Source organism: Pan troglodytes, chromosome 10 (genome assembly GCF_028858775.2).
Source record: "Pan troglodytes isolate AG18354 chromosome 10, NHGRI_mPanTro3-v2.0_pri, whole genome shotgun sequence".
Lineage (NCBI taxonomy): Eukaryota > Metazoa > Chordata > Mammalia > Primates > Hominidae > Pan > Pan troglodytes.
In genome coordinates this window covers 59,170,195-59,191,176 of record NC_072408.2, presented here as the reverse complement: position 1 = coordinate 59,191,176, position 20,982 = coordinate 59,170,195, and positions in this window count along the sequence as shown.

Below are 20,982 nucleotides of genomic sequence, written 5' to 3'. Positions count from 1 at the left end.
AGTTACTGAGAATCCCGTTTCCAACGAAGGCCACAAAGAGGTCTAAATATCCACCTGCAGACTTAACAAACAGAGTGTTTCCAAACTGCTCTATGAAAAGAAAGGTTAAACTCTGTGAGTTGAACACATCCAGTACAAAGAAGTTTCTGAGAATGATTCTGTCTAGTTTTTAAACGAGGATATTGCCATTTCTAAGATTGGCCTCAAATCTCTTGAAATCTCCACTTGGAAATTCCACAAAAAGAGTGTTTCAAATCTGATCCTTCTAAAGGGAGGTTTAACTCTGTGAGTTGAACACACACCACACAAAGTAGTTACTGAGAATTCTTCTTTCTTGCAGTATATGAAGAAATCCCGTTTCCAACGAAGGCCACAAAGAGGTCTAAATATCCACTTGCAGACTTAACAAACAGAGTGTTTCCAAACTGCTCTATGAAAAGAAAGGTTAAACTCTGTGAGTTGAACACACCCATTACAAAGTAGTTTCTGAGAATGATTCTGTGTAGTTTTGAAACGGGGTTATTTCAATTTCTAAGATTGCCCTCAAATCGCTGGAAATCTCCACTTGCAATTTCCACAAAAAGAGTGTTTCAAAACTGATCTTTCTAAAAGGAGGTTTAACTCTGTGAGTTGAACACACACCACACAAAGAAGTTACTGAGAATTCTTCTTTCTTGCAGTATATGAAGAAATCCCGTTTACAACGAAGGCCACATAGAGGTCTAAATATCCACTTGCAGACTTAACAAACAGAGTGTTTCCAAACTGCTCTATGAAAAGAAAGGTTAAACTCTGTGAGTTGAACACACCCATTACAAAGTAGTTTCTGAGAATGATTCTGTGTAGTTTTGAAACGGGGTTATTTCAATTTCTAAGATTGCCCTCAAATCGCTGGAAATCTCCACTTGCAATTTCCACAAAAAGAGTGTTTCAAAACTGATCTTTCTAAAAGATGGTTTAACTCTGTGAGTTGAACACACACCACACAAAGAAGTTACTGAGAATTCTTCTTTCTTGCAGTATATGAAGAAATCCCGTTTCCAACGAAGGCCACAAAGAGGTCTAAATATCCACTTGCAGACTTAACAAACAGAGTGTTTCCAAACTGCTCTATGAAAAGAAAGGTTAACCTCTGTGAGTTGAACACATCCAGTACAAAGTAGTTTCTGAGAATGATTCTGTCTAGTTTTTAAACGAGGATATTGCCATTTCTAAGATTGGCCTCAAATCTCTTGAAATCTCCACTTGGAAATTCCACAAAAAGAGTGTTTCAAAACTGATCCTTCTAAAGGGACTTTTAACTCTGTGAGTTGAACACACACCACACAAAGTAGTTACTGAGAATTCTTCTTTCTTGCAGTATATGAAGAAATCCCGTTTCCAACGAAGGCCACAAAGAGGTCTAAATATCCACTTGCAGACTTAACAAACAGAGTGTTTCCAAACTGCTCTATGAAAAGAAAGGTTAAACTCTGTGAGTTGAACACATCCAGTACAAAGTAGTTTCTGAGAATGATTCTGTCTAGTTTTTAAACGAGGATATTGCCATTTCTAAGATTGGCCTCAAATCTCTTGAAATCTCCACTTGGAAATTCCACAAAAAGAGTGTTTCAAAACTGATCCTTCTAAAGGGAGGTTTAACTCTGTGAGTTGAACACACACCACACAAAGTAGTTACTGAGAATTCTTCTTTCTTGCAGTATATGAAGAAATCCCGTTTCCAACGAAGGCCACAAAGAGGTCTAAATATCCACTTGCAGACTTAACAAACAGAGTTTTTCCAAACTGCTCTATGAAAAGAAAGGTTAAACTCTGTGAGTTGAACACATCCAGTACAAAGTAGTTTCTAAGAATGATTCTGTCTAGTTTTTAAAAGAGGATATTGCCCTTTCTAAGATTGGCTTCAAATCTCTTGAATTCTCCACTTGCAAATTCCACAAAAAGGGTGTTTCAAAACTGCTCTGTCTTAAGGAACGTTCAACTCTGTGAGTTGAATACACACAACGCAAAGAAGTTACTGAGAATTCTTCTGTCTAGCATTCAATGAAGAAATCCCGTTTCCAACGAAGGCCTCAACCAGGTCTAAATATCCACTTGCAGACTTAACAAACAGAGTGTTTCCAAACTGCTCTATGAAAAGAAAGGTTAAACTCTGTGAGTTGAACACACCCATTACAAAGTAGTTTCTGAGAATGATTCTGTGTTGTTTTGAAACGGGGTTATTTCAATTTGCCCTCAAATCGCTGGAAATCTCCACTTGCAATTTCCACAAAAAGAGTGTTTCAAAACTGATCTTTCTAAAGGAAGGTTTAACTCTGTGAGTTGAACACACACCACACAAAGAAGTTACTGAGAATCCCGTTTCCAACGAAGGCCACAAAGAGGTCTAAATATCCACCTGCAGACTTAACAAACAGAGTGTTTCCAAACTGCTCTATGAAAAGAAAGGTTAAACTCTGTGAGTTGAACACATCCAGTACAAAGAAGTTTCTGAGAATGATTCTGTCTAGTTTTTAAACGAGGATATTGCCATTTCTAAGATTGGCCTCAAATCTCTTGAAATCTCCACTTGGAAATTCCACAAAAAGAGTGTTTCAAAACTGATCCTTCTAAAGGGAGGTTTAACTCTGTGAGTTGAACACACACCACACAAAGTAGTTACTGAGAATTCTTCTTTCTTGCAGTATATGAAGAAATCCCGTTTCCAACGAAGGCCACAAAGAGGTCTAAATATCCACTTGCAGACTTAACAAACAGAGTGTTTCCAAACTGCTCTATGAAAAGAAAGGTTAAACTCTGTGAGTTGAACACACCCATTACAAAGTAGTTTCTGAGAATGATTCTGTGTAGTTTTGAAACGGGGTTATTTCAATTTCTAAGATTGCCCTCAAATCGCTGGAAATCTCCACTTGCAATTTCCACAAAAAGAGTGTTTCAAAACTGATCTTTCTAAAGGGAGGTTTAACTCTGTGAGTTGAACACACACCACACAAAGAAGTTACTGAGAATTCTTCTTTCTTGCAGTATATGAAGAAATCCCGTTTACAACGAAGGCCACATAGAGGTCTAAATATCCACTTGCAGACTTAACAAACAGAGTGTTTCCAAACTGCTCTATGAAAAGAAAGGTTAACCTCTGTGAGTTGAACACATCCAGTACAAAGTAGTTTCTGAGAATGATTCTGTCTAGTTTTTAAACGAGGATATTGCCATTTCTAAGATTGGCCTCAAATCTCTTGAAATCTCCACTTGGAAATTCCACAAAAAGAGTGTTTCAAAACTGATCCTTCTAAAGGGTCTTTTAACTCTGTGAGTTGAACACACACCACACAAAGTAGTTACTGAGAATTCTTCTTTCTTGCAGTATATGAAGAAATCCCGTTTCCAACGAAGGCCACAAAGAGGTCTAAATATCCACTTGCAGACTTAACAAACAGAGTGTTTCCAAACTGCTCTATGAAAAGAAAGGTTAAACTCTGTGAGTTGAACACATCCAGTACAAAGTAGTTTCTGAGAATGATTCTGTCTAGTTTTTAAACGAGGATATTGCCATTTCTAAGATTGGCCTCAAATCTCTTGAAATCTCCACTTGGAAATTCCACAAAAAGAGTGTTTCAAAACTGATCCTTCTAAAGGGAGGTTTAACTCTGTTAGTTGAACACACACCACACAAAGTAGTTACTGAGAATTCTTCTTTCTTGCAGTATATGAAGAAATCCCGTTTCCAACGAAGGCCACAAAGAGGTCTAAATATCCACTTGCAGACTTAACAAACAGAGTTTTTCCAAACTGCTCTATGAAAAGAAAGGTTAAACTCTGTGAGTTGAACACATCCAGTACAAAGTAGTTTCTAAGAATGATTCTGTCTAGTTTTTAAAAGAGGATATTGCCCTTTCTAAGATTGGCTTCAAATCTCTTGAATTCTCCACTTGCAAATTCCACAAAAAGGGTGTTTCAAAACTGCTCTGTCTTAAGGAACGTTCAACTCTGTGAGTTGAATACACACAACGCAAAGAAGTTACTGAGAATTCTTCTGTCTAGCATTCAATGAAGAAATCCCGTTTCCAACGAAGGCCTCAACCAGGTCTAAATATCCACTTGCAGACTTAACAAACAGAGTGTTTCCAAACTGCTCTATGAAAAGAAAGGTTAAACTCTGTGAGTTGAACACACCCATTACAAAGTAGTTTGTGAGAATGATTCTGTGTAGTTTTGAAACGGGGTTTTTTCAATTTGCCCTCAAATCGCTGGAAATCTCCACTTGCAATTTCCACAAAAAGAGTGTTTCAAAACTGATCTTTCTAAAGGAAGGTTTAAATCTGTGAGTTGAACACACACCACACAAAGAAGTTACTGAGAATTCTTCTTTCTTGCAGTATATGAAGAAATCCCGTTTCCAACGAAGGCCACAAAGAGGTCTAAATATCCACTTGCAGACTTAACAAACAGAGTGTTTCCAAACTGCTCTATGAAAAGAAAGGTTAAACTCTGTGAGTTGAACACATCCAGTACAAAGAAGTTTCTGAGAATGATTCTGTCTAGTTTTTAAACGAGGATATTGCCATTTCTAAGATTGGCCTCAAATCTCTTGAAATCTCCACTTGGAAATTCCACAAAAAGAGTGTTTCAAAACTGATCCTTCTAAAGGGAGGTTTAACTCTGTGAGTTGAACACACCCCACACAAAGTAGTTACTGAGAATTCTTCTTTCTTGCAGTATATGAAGAAATCCCGTTTCCAACGAAGGCCTCAACCAGGTCTAAATATCCACTTGCAGACTTAACAAACAGAGTGTTTCCAAACTGCTCTATGAAAAGAAAGGTTAAACTCTGTGAGTTGAACACACCCATTACAAAGTAGTTTCTGAGAATGATTCTGTGTTGTTTTGAAACGGGGTTATTTCAATTTGCCCTCAAATTGCTGGAAATCTCCACTTGCAATTTCCACAAAAAGAGTGTTTCAAAACTGATCTTTCTAAAGGAAGGTTTAACTCTTTGAGTTGAACACACACCACACAAAGAAGTTACTGAGAATCCCGTTTCCAACGAAGGCCACAAAGAGGTCTAAATATCCACCTGCAGACTTAACAAACAGAGTGTTTCCAAACTGCTCTATGAAAAGAAAGGTTAAACTCTGTGAATTGAACACATCCAGTACAAAGAAGTTTCTGAGAATGATTCTGTCTAGTTTTTAAACGAGGATATTGCCATTTCTAAGATTGGCCTCAAATCTCTTGAAATCTCCACTTGGAAATTCCACAAAAAGAGTGTTTCAAAACTGATCCTTCTAAAGGGAGGTTTAACTCTGTGAGTTGAACACACACCACACAAAGTAGTTACTGAGAATTCTTCTTTCTTGCAGTATATGAAGAAATCCCGTTTCCAACGAAGGCCACAAAGAGGTCTAAATATGCACTTGCAGACTTAACAAACAGAGTGTTTCCAAACTGCTCTATGAAAAGAAAGGTTAAACTCTGTGAGTTGAACACACCCATTAGAAAGTAGTTTCTGAGAATGATTCTGTGTAGTTTTGAAACGGGGTTATTTCAATTTCTAAGATTGCCCTCAAATCGCTGGAAATCTCCACTTGCAATTTCCACAAAAAGAGTGTTTCAAAACTGATCTTTCTAAAGGGAGGTTTAACTCTGTGAGTTGAACACACACCACACAAAGAAGTTACTGAGAATTCTTCTTTCTTGCAGTATATGAAGAAATCCCGTTTCCAACGAAGGCCACATAGAGGTCTAAATATCCACTTGCAGACTTAACAAACAGAGTGTTTCCAAACTGCTCTATGAAAAGAAAGGTTAAACTCTGTGAGTTGAACACACCCATTACAAAGTAGTTTCTGAGAATGATTCTGTGTAGTTTTGAAACGGGGTTATTTCAATTTCTAAGATTGCCCTCAAATCGCTGGAAATCTCCACTTGCAATTTCCACAAAAAGAGTGTTTCAAAACTGATCTTTCTAAAAGATGGTTTAACTCTGTGAGTTGAACACACACCACACAAAGAAGTTACTGAGAATTCTTCTTTCTTGCAGTATATGAAGAAATCCCGTTTCCAACGAAGGCCACAAAGAGGTCTAAATATCCACTTGCAGACTTAACAAACAGAGTGTTTCCAAACTGCTCTATGAAAAGAAAGGTTAACCTCTGTGAGTTGAACACATCCAGTACAAAGTAGTTTCTGAGAATGATTCTGTCTAGTTTTTAAACGAGGATATTGCCATTTCTAAGATTGGCCTCAAATCTCTTGAAATCTCCACTTGGAAATTCCACAAAAAGAGTGTTTCAAAACTGATCCTTCTAAAGGGACTTTTAACTCTGTGAGTTGAACACACACCACACAAAGTAGTTACTGAGAATTCTTCTTTCTTGCAGTATATGAAGAAATCCCGTTTCCAACGAAGGCCACAAAGAGGTCTAAATATCCACTTGCAGACTTAACAAACAGAGTGTTTCCAAACTGCTCTATGAAAAGAAAGGTTAAACTCTGTGAGTTGAACACATCCAGTACAAAGTAGTTTCTGAGAATGATTCTGTCTAGTTTTTAAACGAGGATATTGCCATTTCTAAGATTGGCCTCAAATCTCTTGAAATCTCCACTTGGAAATTCCACAAAAAGAGTGTTTCAAAACTGATCCTTCTAAAGGGAGGTTTAACTCTGTGAGTTGAACACACACCACACAAAGTAGTTACTGAGAATTCTTCTTTCTTGCAGTATATGAAGAAATCCCGTTTCCAACGAAGGCCACAAAGAGGTCTAAATATCCACTTGCAGACTTAACAAACAGAGTGTTTCCAAACTGCTCTATGAAAAGAAAGGTTAAACCCTGTGATTTGAACACATCCAGTACAAAGTAGTTTCTAAGAATGATTCTGTCTAGTTTTTAAAAGAGGATATTGCCCTTTCTAAGATTGGCTTCAAATCTCTTGAATTCTCCACTTGCAAATTCCACAAAAAGGGTGTTTCAAAACTGCTCTGTCTTAAGGAACGTTCAACTCTGTGAGTTGAATACACACAACGCAAAGAAGTTACTGAGAATTCTTCTGTCTAGCATTCAATGAAGAAATCCCGTTTCCAACGAAGGCCTCAACCAGGTCTAAATATCCACTTGCAGACTTAACAAACAGAGTGTTTCCAAACTGCTCTATGAAAAGAAAGGTTAAACTCTGTGAGTTGAACACACCCATTACAAAGTAGTTTCTGAGAATGATTCTGTGTTGTTTTGAAACGGGGTTATTTCAATTTGCCCTCAAATTGCTGGAAATCTCCACTTGCAATTTCCACAAAAAGAGTGTTTCAAAACTGATCTTTCTAAAGGAAGGTTTAACTCTGTGAGTTGAACACACACCACACAAAGAAGTTACTGAGAATCCCGTTTCCAACGAAGGCCACAAAGAGGTCTAAATATCCACCTGCAGACTTAACAAACAGAGTGTTTCCAAACTGCTCTATGAAAAGAAAGGTTAAACTCTGTGAGTTGAACACATCCAGTACAAAGAAGTTTCTGAGAATGATTCTGTCTAGTTTTTAAACGAGGATATTGCCATTTCTAAGATTGGCCTCAAATCTCTTGAAATCTCCACTTGGAAATTCCACAAAAAGAGTGTTTCAAAACTGATCCTTCTAAAGGGAGGTTTAACTCTGTGAGTTGAACACACACCACACAAAGTAGTTACTGAGAATTCTTCTTTCTTGCAGTATATGAAGAAATCCCGTTTCCAACGAAGGCCACAAAGAGGTCTAAATATCCACTTGCAGACTTAACAAACAGAGTGTTTCCAAACTGCTCTATGAAAAGAAAGGTTAAACTCTGTGAGTTGAACACACCCATTACAAAGTAGTTTCTGAGAATGATTCTGTGTAGTTTTGAAACGGGGTTATTTCAATTTCTAAGATTGCCCTCAAATCGCTGGAAATCTCCACTTGCAATTTCCACAAAAAGAGTGTTTCAAAACTGATCTTTCTAAAGGGAGGTTTAACTCTGTGAGTTGAACACACACCACACAAAGAAGTTACTGAGAATTCTTCTTTCTTGCAGTATATGAAGAAATCCCGTTTACAACGAAGGCCACATAGAGGTCTAAATATCCACTTGCAGACTTAACAAACAGAGTGTTTCCAAACTGCTCTATGAAAAGAAAGGTTAAACTCTGTGAGTTGAACACACCCATTACAAAGTAGTTTCTGAGAATGATTCTGTGTAGTTTTGAAACGGGGTTATTTCAATTTCTAAGATTGCCCTCAAATCGCTGGAAATCTCCACTTGCAATTTCCACAAAAAGAGTGTTTCAAAACTGATCTTTCTAAAAGATGGTTTAACTCTGTGAGTTGAACACACACCACACAAAGAAGTTACTGAGAATTCTTCTTTCTTGCAGTATATGAAGAAATCCCGTTTCCAACGAAGGCCACAAAGAGGTCTAAATATCCACTTGCAGACTTAACAAACAGAGTGTTTCCAAACTGCTCTATGAAAAGAAAGGTTAACCTCTGTGAGTTGAACACATCCAGTACAAAGTAGTTTCTGAGAATGATTCTGTCTAGTTTTTAAACGAGGATATTGCCATTTCTAAGATTGGCCTCAAATCTCTTGAAATCTCCACTTGGAAATTCCACAAAAAGAGTTTTTCAAAACTGATCCTTCTAAAGGGACTTTTAACTCTGTGAGTTGAACACACACCACACAAAGTAGTTACTGAGAATTCTTCTTTCTTGCAGTATATGAAGAAATCCCGTTTCCAACGAAGGCCACAAAGAGGTCTAAATATCCACTTGCAGACTTAACAAACAGAGTGTTTCCAAACTGCTCTATGAAAAGAAAGGTTAAACTCTGTGAGTTGAACACATCCAGTACAAAGTAGTTTCTGAGAATGATTCTGTGTAGTTTTTAAACGAGGATATTGCCATTTCTAAGATTGGCCTCAAATCTCTTGAAATCTCCACTTGGAAATTCCACAAAAAGAGTGTTTCAAAACTGATCCTTCTAAAGGGAGGTTTAACTCTGTGAGTTGAACACACACCACACAAAGTAGTTACTGAGAATTCTTCTTTCTTGCAGTATATGAAGAAATCCCGTTTCCAACGAAGGCCACAAAGAGGTCTAAATATCCACTTGCAGACTTAACAAACAGAGTTTTTCCAAACTGCTCTATGAAAAGAAAGGTTAAACTCTGTGAGTTGAACACATCCAGTACAAAGTAGTTTCTAAGAATGATTCTGTCTAGTTTTTAAAAGAGGATATTGCCCTTTCTAAGATTGGCTTCAAATCTCTTGAATTCTCCACTTGCAAATTCCACAAAAAGGGTGTTTCAAAACTGCTCTGTCTTAAGGAACGTTCAACTCTGTGAGTTGAATACACACAACGCAAAGAAGTTACTGAGAATTCTTCTGTCTAGCATTCAATGAAGAAATCCCGTTTCCAACGAAGGCCTCAACCAGGTCTAAATATCCACTTGCAGACTTAACAAACAGAGTGTTTCCAAACTGCTCTATGAAAAGAAAGGTTAAACTCTGTGAGTTGAACACACCCATTACAAAGTAGTTTGTGAGAATGATTCTGTGTAGTTTTGAAACGGGGTTATTTCAATTTGCCCTCAAATCGCTGGAAATCTCCACTTGCAATTTCCACAAAAAGAGTGTTTCAAAACTGATCTTTCTAAAGGAAGGTTTAACTCTGTGAGTTGAACACACACCACACAAAGAAGTTACTGAGAATTCTTCTTTCTTGCAGTATATGAAGAAATCCCGTTTCCAACGAAGGCCACAAAGAGGTCTAAATATCCACTTGCAGACTTAACAAACAGAGTGTTTCCAAACTGCTCTATGAAAAGAAAGGTTAAACTCTGTGAGTTGAACACATCCAGTACCAAGAAGTTTCTGAGAATGATTCTGTCTAGTTTTTAAACGAGGATATTGCCATTTCTAAGATTGGCCTCAAATCTCTTGAAATCTCCACTTGGAAATTCCACAAAAAGAGTGTTTCAAAACTGATCCTTCTAAAGGGAGGTTTAACTCTGTGAGTTGAACACACACCACACAAAGTAGTTACTGAGAATTCTTCTTTCTTGCAGTATATGAAGAAATCCCGTTTCCAACGAAGGCCACAAAGAGGTCTAAATATCCACTTGCAGACTTAACAAACAGAGTGTTTCCAAACTGCTCTATGAAAAGAAAGGTTAAACTCTGTGAGTTGAACACACCCATTACAAAATAGTTTCTGAGAATGATTCTGTGTAGTTTTGAAACGGGGTTATTTCAAATTCTAAGATTGCCCTCAAATCGCTGGAAATCTCCACTTGCAATTTCCACAAAAAGAGTGTTTCAAAACTGATCTTTCTAAAGGGAGGTTTAACTCTGTGAGTTGAACACACACCACACAAAGAAGTTACTGAGAATTCTTCTTTCTTGCAGTATATGAAGAAATCCCGTTTCCAACGAAGGCCACATAGAGGTCTAAATATCCACTTGCAGACTTAACAAACAGAGTGTTTCCAAACTGCTCTATGAAAAGAAAGGTTAAACTCTGTGAGTTGAACACACCCATTACAAAGTAGTTTCTGAGAATGATTCTGTGTAGTTTTGAAACGGGGTTATTTCAATTTCTAAGATTGCCCTCAAATCGCTGGAAATCTCCACTTGCAATTTCCACAAAAAGAGTGTTTCAAAACTGATCTTTCTAAAAGATGGTTTAACTCTGTGAGTTGAACACACACCACACAAAGAAGTTACTGAGAATTCTTCTTTCTTGCAGTATATGAAGAAATCCCGTTTCCAACGAAGGCCACAAAGAGGTCTAAATATCCACTTGCAGACTTAACAAACAGAGTGTTTCCAAACTGCTCTATGAAAAGAAAGGTTAACCTCTGTGAGTTGAACACATCCAGTACAAAGTAGTTTCTGAGAATGATTCTGTCTAGTTTTTAAACGAGGATATTGCCATTTCTAAGACTGGCCTCAAATCTCTTGAAATCTCCACTTGGAAATTCCACAAAAAGAGTGTTTCAAAACTGATCCTTCTAAAGGGACTTTTAACTCTGTGAGTTGAACACACACCACACAAAGTAGTTACTGAGAATTCTTCTTTCTTGCAGTATATGAAGAAATCCCGTTTCCAACGAAGGCCACAAAGAGGTCTAAATATCCACTTGCAGACTTAACAAACAGAGTTTTTCCAAACTGCTCTATGAAAAGAAAGGTTAAACTCTGTGAGTTGAACACATCCAGTACAAAGTAGTTTCTAAGAATGATTCTGTCTAGTTTTTAAAAGAGGATATTGCCATTTCTAAGATTGGCTTCAAATCTCTTGAATTCTCCACTTGCAAATTCCACAAAAAGGGTGTTTCAAAACTGCTCTGTCTTAAGGAACGTTCAACTCTGTGAGTTGAATACACACAACGCAAAGAAGTTACTGAGAATGCTTCTGTCTAGCATTCAATGAAGAAATCCCGTTTCCAACGAAGGCCTCAACCAGGTCTAAATATCCACTTGCAGACTTAACAAACAGAGTGTTTCCAAACTGCTCTATGAAAAGAAAGGTTAAACTCTGTGAGTTGAACACACCCATTACAAAGTAGTTTCTGAGAATGATTCTGTGTAGTTTTGAAACGGGGTTATTTCAATTTGCCCTCAAATCGCTGGAAATCTCCACTTGCAATTTCCACAAAAAGAGTGTTTCAAAACTGATATTTCTAAAGGAAGGTTTAACTCTGTGAGTTGAACACACACCACACAAAGAAGTTACTGAGAATTCTTCTTTCTTGCAGTATATGAAGAAATCCCGTTTCCAACGAAGGCCACAAAGAGGTCTAAATATCCACTTGCAGACTTAACAAACAGAGTGTTTCCAAACTGCTCTATGAAAAGAAAGGTTAAACTCTGTGAGTTGAACACACCCATTACAAAGTAGTTTCTGAGAATGATTCTGTGTAGTTTTGAAACGGGGTTATTTCAATTTCTAAGATTGCCCTCAAATCGCTGGAAATCTCCACTTGCAATTTCCACAAAAAGAGTGTTTCAAAACTGATCTTTCTAAAGGGAGGTTTAACTCTGTGAGTTGAACACACACCACACAAAGAAGTTACTGAGAATTCTTCTTTCTTGCAGTATATGAAGAAATCCCGTTTACAACGAAGGCCACAAAGAGGTCTAAATATCCACTTGCAGACTTAACAAACAGAGTGTTTCCAAACTGCTCTATGAAAAGAAAGGTTAAACTCTGTGAGTTGAACACACCCATTACAAACTAGTTTCTGAGAATGATTCTGTGTAGTTTTGAAACGGGGTTATTTCAATTTCTAAGATTGCCCTCAAATCGCTGGAAATCTCCACTTGCAATTTCCACAAAAAGAGTGTTTCAAAACTGATCTTTCTAAAAGATGGTTTAACTCTTTGAGTTGAACACACACCACACAAAGAAGTTACTGAGAATTCTTCTTTCTTGCAGTATATGAAGAAATCCCGTTTCCAACGAAGGCCACAAAGAGGTCTAAATATCCACTTGCAGACTTAACAAACAGAGTTTTTCCAAACTGCTCTATGAAAAGAAACGTTAACCTCTGTGAGTTGAACACATCCAGTACAAAGTAGTTTCTGAGAATGATTCTGTCTAGTTTTTAAACGAGGATATTGCCATTTCTAAGATTGGCCTCAAATCTCTTGAAATCTCCACTTGGAAATTCCACAAAAAGAGTGTTTCAAAACTGATCCTTCTAAAGGGACTTTTAACTATGTGAGTTGAACACACACCACACAAAGTAGTTACTGAGAATTCTTCTTTCTTGCAGTATATGAAGAAATCCCGTTTCCAACGAAGGCCACAAAGAGGTCTAAATATCCACTTGCAGACTTAACAAACAGAGTGTTTCCAAACTGCTCTATGAAAAGAAAGGTTAAACTCTGTGAGTTGAACACATCCAGTACAAAGTAGTTTCTAAGAATGATTCTGTCTAGTTTTTAAAAGAGGATATTGCCCTTTCTAAGATTGGCTTCAAATCTCTTGAATTCTCCACTTGCAAATTCCACAAAAAGGGTGTTTCAAAACTGCTCTGTCTTAAGGAACGTTCAACTCTGTGAGTTGAATACACACAACGCAAAGAAGTTACTGAGAATTCTTCTGTCTAGCATTCAATGAAGAAATCCCGTTTCCAACGAAGGCCTCAACCAGGTCTAAATATCCACTTGCAGACTTAACAAACAGAGTGTTTCCAAACTGCTCTATGAAAAGAAAGGTTAAACTCTGTGAGTTGAACACACCCATTACAAAGTAGTTTCTGAGAATGATTCTGTGTAGTTTTGAAACGGGGTTATTTCAATTTGCCCTCAATTCGCTGGAAATCTCCACTTGCAATTTCCACAAAAAGAGTGTTTCAAAACTGATCTTTCTAAAGGAAGGTTTAACTCTGTGAGTTGAACACACACCACACAAAGAAGTTACTGAGAATTCTTCTTTCTTGCAGTATATGAAGAAATCCCGTTTCCAACGAAGGCCACAAAGAGGTCTAAATATCCACTTGCAGACTTAACAATCAGAGTGTTTCCAAACTGCTCTATGAAAAGAAAGGTTAAACTCTGTGAGTTGAACACATCCAGTACAAAGAAGTTTCTGAGAATGATTCTGTCTAGTTTTTAAACGAGGATTTTGCCATTTCTAAGATTGGCCTCAAATCTCTTGAAATCTCCACTTGGAAATTCCACAAAAAGAGTGTTTCAAAACTGATCCTTCTAAAGGGAGGTTTAACTCTGTGAGTTGAACACACACCACACAAAGTAGTTACTGAGAATTCTTCTTTCTTGCAGTATATGAAGAAATCCCGTTTCCAACGAAGGCCACAAAGAGGTCTAAATATCCACTTGCAGACTTAACAAACAGAGTGTTTCCAAACTGCTCTATGAAAAGAAAGGTTAAACTCTGTGAGTTGAACACACCCATTACAAAGTAGTTTCTGAGAATGATTCTGTGTAGTTTTGAAACGGGGTTATTTCAATTTCTAAGATTGCCCTCAAATCGCTGGAAATCTCCACTTGCAATTTCCACAAAAAGAGTGTTTCAAAACTGATCTTTCTAAAGGGAGGTTTAACTCTGTGAGTTGAACACACACCACACAAAGAAGTTACTGAGAATTCTTCTTTCTTGCAGTATATGAAGAAATCCCGTTTACAACGAAGGCCACATAGAGGTCTAAATATCCACTTGCAGACTTAACAAACAGAGTGTTTCCAAACTGCTCTATGAAAAGAAAGGTTAAACTCTGTGAGTTGAACACACCCATTACAAAGTAGTTTCTGAGAATGATTCTGTGTAGTTTTGAAACGGGGTTATTTCAATTTCTAAGATTGCCCTCAAATCGCTGGAAATCTCCACTTGCAATTTCCACAAAAAGAGTGTTTCAAAACTGATCTTTCTAAAAGATGGTTTAACTCTGTGAGTTGAACACACACCACACAAAGAAGTTACTGAGAATTCTTCTTTCTTGCAGTATATGAAGAAATCCCGTTTCCAACGAAGGCCACAAAGAGGTGTAAATATCCACTTGCAGACTTAACAAACGGAGTGTTTCCAAACTGCTCTATGAAAAGAAAGGTTAACCTCTGTGAGTTGAACACATCCAGTACAAAGTAGTTTCTGAGAATGATTCTGTCTAGTTTTAAAACGAGGATATTGCCATTTCTAAGATTGGCCTCAAATCTCTTGAAATCTCCACTTGGAAATTCCACAAAAAGAGTGTTTCAAAACTGATCCTTCTAAAGGGACTTTTAACTCTGTGAGTTGAACACACACCACACAAAGTAGTTACTGAGAATTCTTCTTTCTTGCAGTATATGAAGAAATCCCGTTTCCAACGAAGGCCACAAAGAGGTCTAAATATCCACTTGCAGACTTAACAAACAGAGTGTTTCCAAACTGCTCTATGAAAAGAAAGGTTAAACTCTGTGAGTTGAACACACCCATTACAAAGTAGTTTCTGAGAATGATTCTGTGTAGTTTTTAAACGAGGATATTGCCATTTCTAAGATTGGCCTCAAATCTCTTGAAATCTCCACTTGGAAATTCCACAAAAAGAGTGTTTCAAAACTGATCCTTCTAAAGGGAGGTTTAACTCTGTGAGTTGAACACACACCACACAAAGTAGTTACTGAGAATTCTTCTTTCTTGCAGTATATGAAGAAATCCCGTTTCCAACGAAGGCCACAAAGAGGTCTAAATATCCACTTGCAGACTTAACAAACAGAGTTTTTCCAAACTGCTCTATGAAAAGAAAGGTTAAACTCTGTGAGTTGAACACATCCAGTACAAAGTAGTTTCTAAGAATGATTCTGTCTAGTTTTTAAAAGAGGATATTGCCATTTCTAAGATTGGCTTCAAATCTCTTGAATTCTCCACTTGCAAATTCCACAAAAAGGGTGTTTCAAAACTGCTCTGTCTTAAGGAACGTTCAACTCTGTGAGTTGAATACACACAACGCAAAGAAGTTACTGAGAATTCTTCTGTCTAGCATTCAATGAAGAAATCCCGTTTCCAACGAAGGCCTCAACCAGGTCTAAATATCCACTTGCAGACTTAACAAACAGAGTGTTTCCAAACTGCTCTATGAAAAGAAAGGTTAAACTCTGTGAGTTGAACACACCCATTACAAAGTAGTTTCTGAGAATGATTCTGTGTAGTTTTGAAACGGGGTTATTTCAATTTGCCCTCAAATCGCTGGAAATCTCCACTTGCAATTTCCACAAAAAGAGTGTTTCAGAACTGATCTTTCTAAAGGAAGGTTTAACTCTCTGAGTTGAACACACACCACACAAAGAAGTTACTGAGAATTCTTCTTTCTTGCAGTATAGGAAGAAATCCCGTTTCCAACGAAGGCCACAAAGAGGTCTAAATATCCACTTGCAGACTTAACAAACAGAGTGTTTCCAAACTGCTCTATGAAAAGAAAGGTTAAACTCTGTGAGTTGAACACACCCATTACAAAGTAGTTTCTGAGAATGATTCTGTCTAGTTTTTAAACGAGGATATTGCCATTTCTAAGATTGGCCTCAAATCTCTTGAAATCTCCACTTGGAAATTCCAGAAAAAGAGTGTTTCAAAACTGATCCTTCTAAAGGGAGGTTTAACTCTGTGAGTTGAACACACACCACACAAAGTAGTTACTGAGAATTCTTCTTTCTTGCAGTATATGAAGAAATCCCGTTTCCAACGAAGGCCACAAAGAGGTCTAAATATCCACTTGCAGACTTAACAAACAGAGTGTTTCCAAACTGCTCTATGAAAAGAAAGGTTAAACTCTGTGAGTTGAACACACCCATTAGAAAGTAGTTTCTGAGAATGATTCTGTGTAGTTTTGAAACGGGGTTATTTCAATTTCTAAGATTGCCCTCAAATCGCTGGAAATCTCCACTTGCAATTTCCACAAAAAGAGTGTTTCAAAACTGATCTTTCTAAAAGAAGGTTTAACTCTGTGAGTTGAACACACACCACACAAAGAAGTTACTGAGAATTCTTCTTTCTTGCAGTATATGAAGAAATCCCGTTTCCAACGAAGGCCACAAAGAGGTCTAAATATCCACTTGCAGACTTAACAAAGAGAGTGTTTCCAAACTGCTCTATGAAAAGAAAGGTTAAACTCTGTGAGTTGAACACATCCAGTACAAAGTAGTTTCTGAGAATGATTCTGTCTAGTTTTTAAACGAGGATATTGCCATTTCTAAGATTGGCCTCAAATCTCTTGAAATCTCCACTTGGAAATTCCACAAAAAGAGTGTTTCAAAACTGATCTTTCTAAAGGAAGGTTTAACTCTGTGAGTTGAACACACACCACACAAAGAAGTTACTGAGAATTCTTCTTTCTTGCAGTATATGAAGAAATCCCGTTTCCAACGAAGGCCACAAAGAGGTCTAAATATCCACTTGCAGACTTAACAAACAGAGTGTTTCCAAACTGCTCTATGAAAAGAAAGGTTAAACTCTGTGAGTTGAACACATCCAGTACAAAGTAGTTTCTGAGAATGATTCTGTCTAGTTTTTAAACGAGGATATTGCCATTTCTAAGATTGGCCTCAAATCTCTTGAAATCTCCACTTGGAAATTCCACAAAAAGAGAGTTTCAAAACTGATCCTTCTAAAGGGAGTTTTAACTCTGTGAGTTGAACACACACCACACAAAGTAGTTACTGAGAATTCTTCTTTCTTGCAGTATTTGAAGAAATCCCGTTTCCAACGAAGGCCACAAAGATGTCTAAATATCCACTAGCAGACTTAACAAACAGAGTGTTTCCAAACTGCTCTATGAAAAGAAAGGTTAAACTCTGAGAGTTGAACACATCCAGTACAAAGTAGTTTCTAAGAATGATTCTGTCTAGTTTTTAAAAGAGGATATTGCCATTTCTAAGATTGGCTTCAAATCTCTTGAATTCTCCACTTGCAAATTCCACAAAAAGGGTGTTTCAAAACTGCTCTGTCTTAAGGAACGTTCAACTCTGTGAGTTGAATACACACAACGCAAAGAAGTTACTGAGAATTCTTCTGTCTAGCATTCAATGAAGAAATCCCGTTTCCAACGAAGGCCTCAACCAGGTCTAAATATCCACTTGCAGACTTAACAAACAGAGTGTTTCCAAACTGCTCTATGAAAAGAAAGGTTAAACTCTGTGAGTTGAACACACCCATTACAAAGTAGTTTCTGAGAATGATTCTGTGTTGTTTTGAAACGGGGTTATTTCAATTTGCCCTCAAATCGCTGGAAATCTCCACTTGCAATTTCCACAAAAAGAGTGTTTCAAAACTGATCTTTCTAAAGGAAGGTTTAACTCTGTGAGTTGAACACACACCACACAAAGAAGTTACTGAGAATCCCGTTTCCAACGAAGGCCACAAAGAGGTCTAAATATCCACCTGCAGACTTAACAAACAGAGTGTTTCGAAACTGCTCTATGAAAAGAAAGGTTAAACTCTGTGAGTTGAACACATCCAGTACAAAGAAGTTTCTGAGAATGATTCTGTCTAGTTTTTAAACGAGGATATTGCCATTTCTAAGATTGGCCTCAAATCTCTTGAAATCTCCACTTGGAAATTCCACAAAAAGAGTGTTTCAAAACTGATCCTTCTAAAGGGAGGTTTAACTCTGTGAGTTGAACACACACCACACAAAGTAGTTACTGAGAATTCTTCTTTCTTGCAGTATATGAAGAAATCCCGTTTCCAACGAAGGCCACAAAGAGGTCTAAATATCCACTTGCAGACTTAACAAACAGAGTGTTTCCAAACTGCTCTATGAAAAGAAAGGTTAAACTCTGTGAGTTGAACACACCCATTACAAAGTAGTTTCTGAGAATGATTCTGTGTAGTTTTGAAACGGGGTTATTTCAATTTCTAAGATTGCCCTCAAATCGCTGGAAATCTCCACTTGCAATTTCCACAAAAAGAGTGTTTCAAAACTGATCTTTCTAAAGGGAGGTTTAACTCTGTGAGTTGAACACACACCACACAAAGAAGTTACTGAGAATTCTTCTTTCTTGCAGTATATGAAGAAATCCCGTTTACAACGAAGGCCACATAGAGGTCTAAATATCCACTTGCAGACTTAACAAACAGAGTGTTTCCAAACTGCTCTATGAAAAGAAAGGTTAAACTCTGTGAGTTGAACACACCCATTACAAAGTAGTTTCTGAGAATGATTCTGTGTAGTTTTGAAACGGGGTTATTTCAATTTCTAAGATTGCCCTCAAATCGCTGGAAATCTCCACTTGCAATTTCCACAAAAAGAGTGTTTCAAAACTGATCTTTCTAAAAGATGGTTTAACTCTGTGAGTTGAACACACACCACACAAAGAAGTTACTGAGAATTCTTCTTTCTTGCAGTATATGAAGAAATCCCGTTTCCAACGAAGGCCACAAAGAGGTCTAAATATCCACTTGCAGACTTAACAAACAGAGTGTTTCCAAACTGCTCTATGAAAAGAAAGGTTAACCTCTGTGAGTTGAACACATCCAGTACAAAGTAGTTTCTGAGAATGATTCTGTCTAGTTTTTAAACGAGGATATTGCCATTTCTAAGATTGGCCTCAAATCTCTTGAAATCTCCACTTGGAAATTCCACAAAAAGAGTGTTTCAAAACTGATCCTTCTAAAGGGACTTTTAACTCTGTGAGTTGAACACACACCACACAAAGTAGTTACTGAGAATTCTTCTTTCTTGCAGTATATGAAGAAATCCCGTTTCCAACGAAGGCCACAAAGAGGTCTAAATATCCACTTGCAGACTTAACAAACAGAGTTTTTCCAAACTGCTCTATGAAAAGAAAGGTTAAACTCTGTGAGTTGAACACATCCAGTACAAAGTACTTTCTAAGAATGATTCTGTCTAGTTTTTAAAAGAGGATATTGCCCTTTCTAAGATTGGCTTCAAATCTCTTGAATTCTCCACTTGCAAATTCCACAAAAAGGGTGTTTCAAAACTGCTCTGTCTTAAGGAACGTTCAACTCTGTGAGTTGAATACACACAACGCAAAGAAGTTACTGAGAATTCTTCTGTCTAGCATTCAATGAAGAAATCCCGTTTCCAACGAAGGCCTCAACCAGGTCTAAATATCCACTTGCAGACTTAACAAACAGAGTGTTTCCAAACTGCTCTATGAAAAGAAAGGTTAAACTCTGTGAGTTGAACACACCCATTACAAAGTAGTTTCTGAGAATGATTCTGTGTAGTTTTGAAACGGGGTTATTTCAATTTGCCCTCAAATCGCTGGAAATCTCCACTTGCAATTTCCACAAAAAGAGTGTTTCAAAACTGATCTTTCTAAAGGAAGGTTTAACTCTCTGAGTTGAACACACACCACACAAAGAAGTTACTGAGAATTCTTCTTTCTTGCAGTATAGGAAGAAATCCCGTTTCCAACGAAGGCCACAAAGAGGTCTAAATATCCACTTGCAGACTTAACAAACAGAGTGTTTCCAAACTGCTCTATGAAAAGAAAGGTTAAACTCTGTGAGTTGAACACATCCAGTACAAAGTAGTTTCTGAGAATGATTCTGTCTAGTTTTTAAACGAGGATATTGCCATTTCTAAGATTGGCCTCAAATCTCTTGAAATCTCCACTTGGAAATTCCACAAAAAGAGAGTTTCAAAACTGATCCTTCTAAAGGGAGTTTTAACTCTGTGAGTTGAACACACACCACACAAAGTAGTTACTGAGAATTCTTCTTTCTTGCAGTATTTGAAGAAATCCCGTTTCCAACGAAGGCCACAAAGATGTCTAAATATCCACTAGCAGACTTAACAAACAGAGTGTTTCCAAACTGCTCTATGAAAAGAAAGGTTAAACTCTGAGAGTTGAACACATCCAGTACAAAGTAGTTTCTAAGAATGATTCTGTCTAGTTTTTAAAAGAGGATATTGCCATTTCTAAGATTGGCTTCAAATCTCTTGAATTCTCCACTTGCAAATTCCACAAAAAGGGTGTTTCAAAACTGCTCTGTCTTAAGGAACGTTCAACTCTGTGAGTTGAATACACACAACGCAAAGAAGTTACTGAGAATTCTTCTGTCTAGCATTCAATGAAGAAATCCCGTTTCCAACGAAGGCCTCAACCAGGTCTAAATATCCACTTGCAGACTTAACAAACAGAGTGTTTCCAAACTGCTCTATGAAAAGAAAGGTTAAACTCTGTGAGTTGAACACACCCATTACAAAGTAGTTTCTGAGAATGATTCTGTGTTGTTTTGAAACGGGGTTATTTCAATTTGCCCTCAAATCGCTGGAAATCTCCACTTGCAATTTCCACAAAAAGAGTGTTTCAAAACTGATCTTTCTAAAGGAAGGTTTAACTCTGTGAGTTGAACACACACCACACAAAGAAGTTACTGAGAATCCCGTTTCCAACGAAGGCCACAAAGAGGTCTAAATATCCACCTGCAGACTTAACAAACAGAGTTTTTCGAAACTGCTCTACGAAAAGAAAGGTTAAACTCTGTGAGTTGAACACATC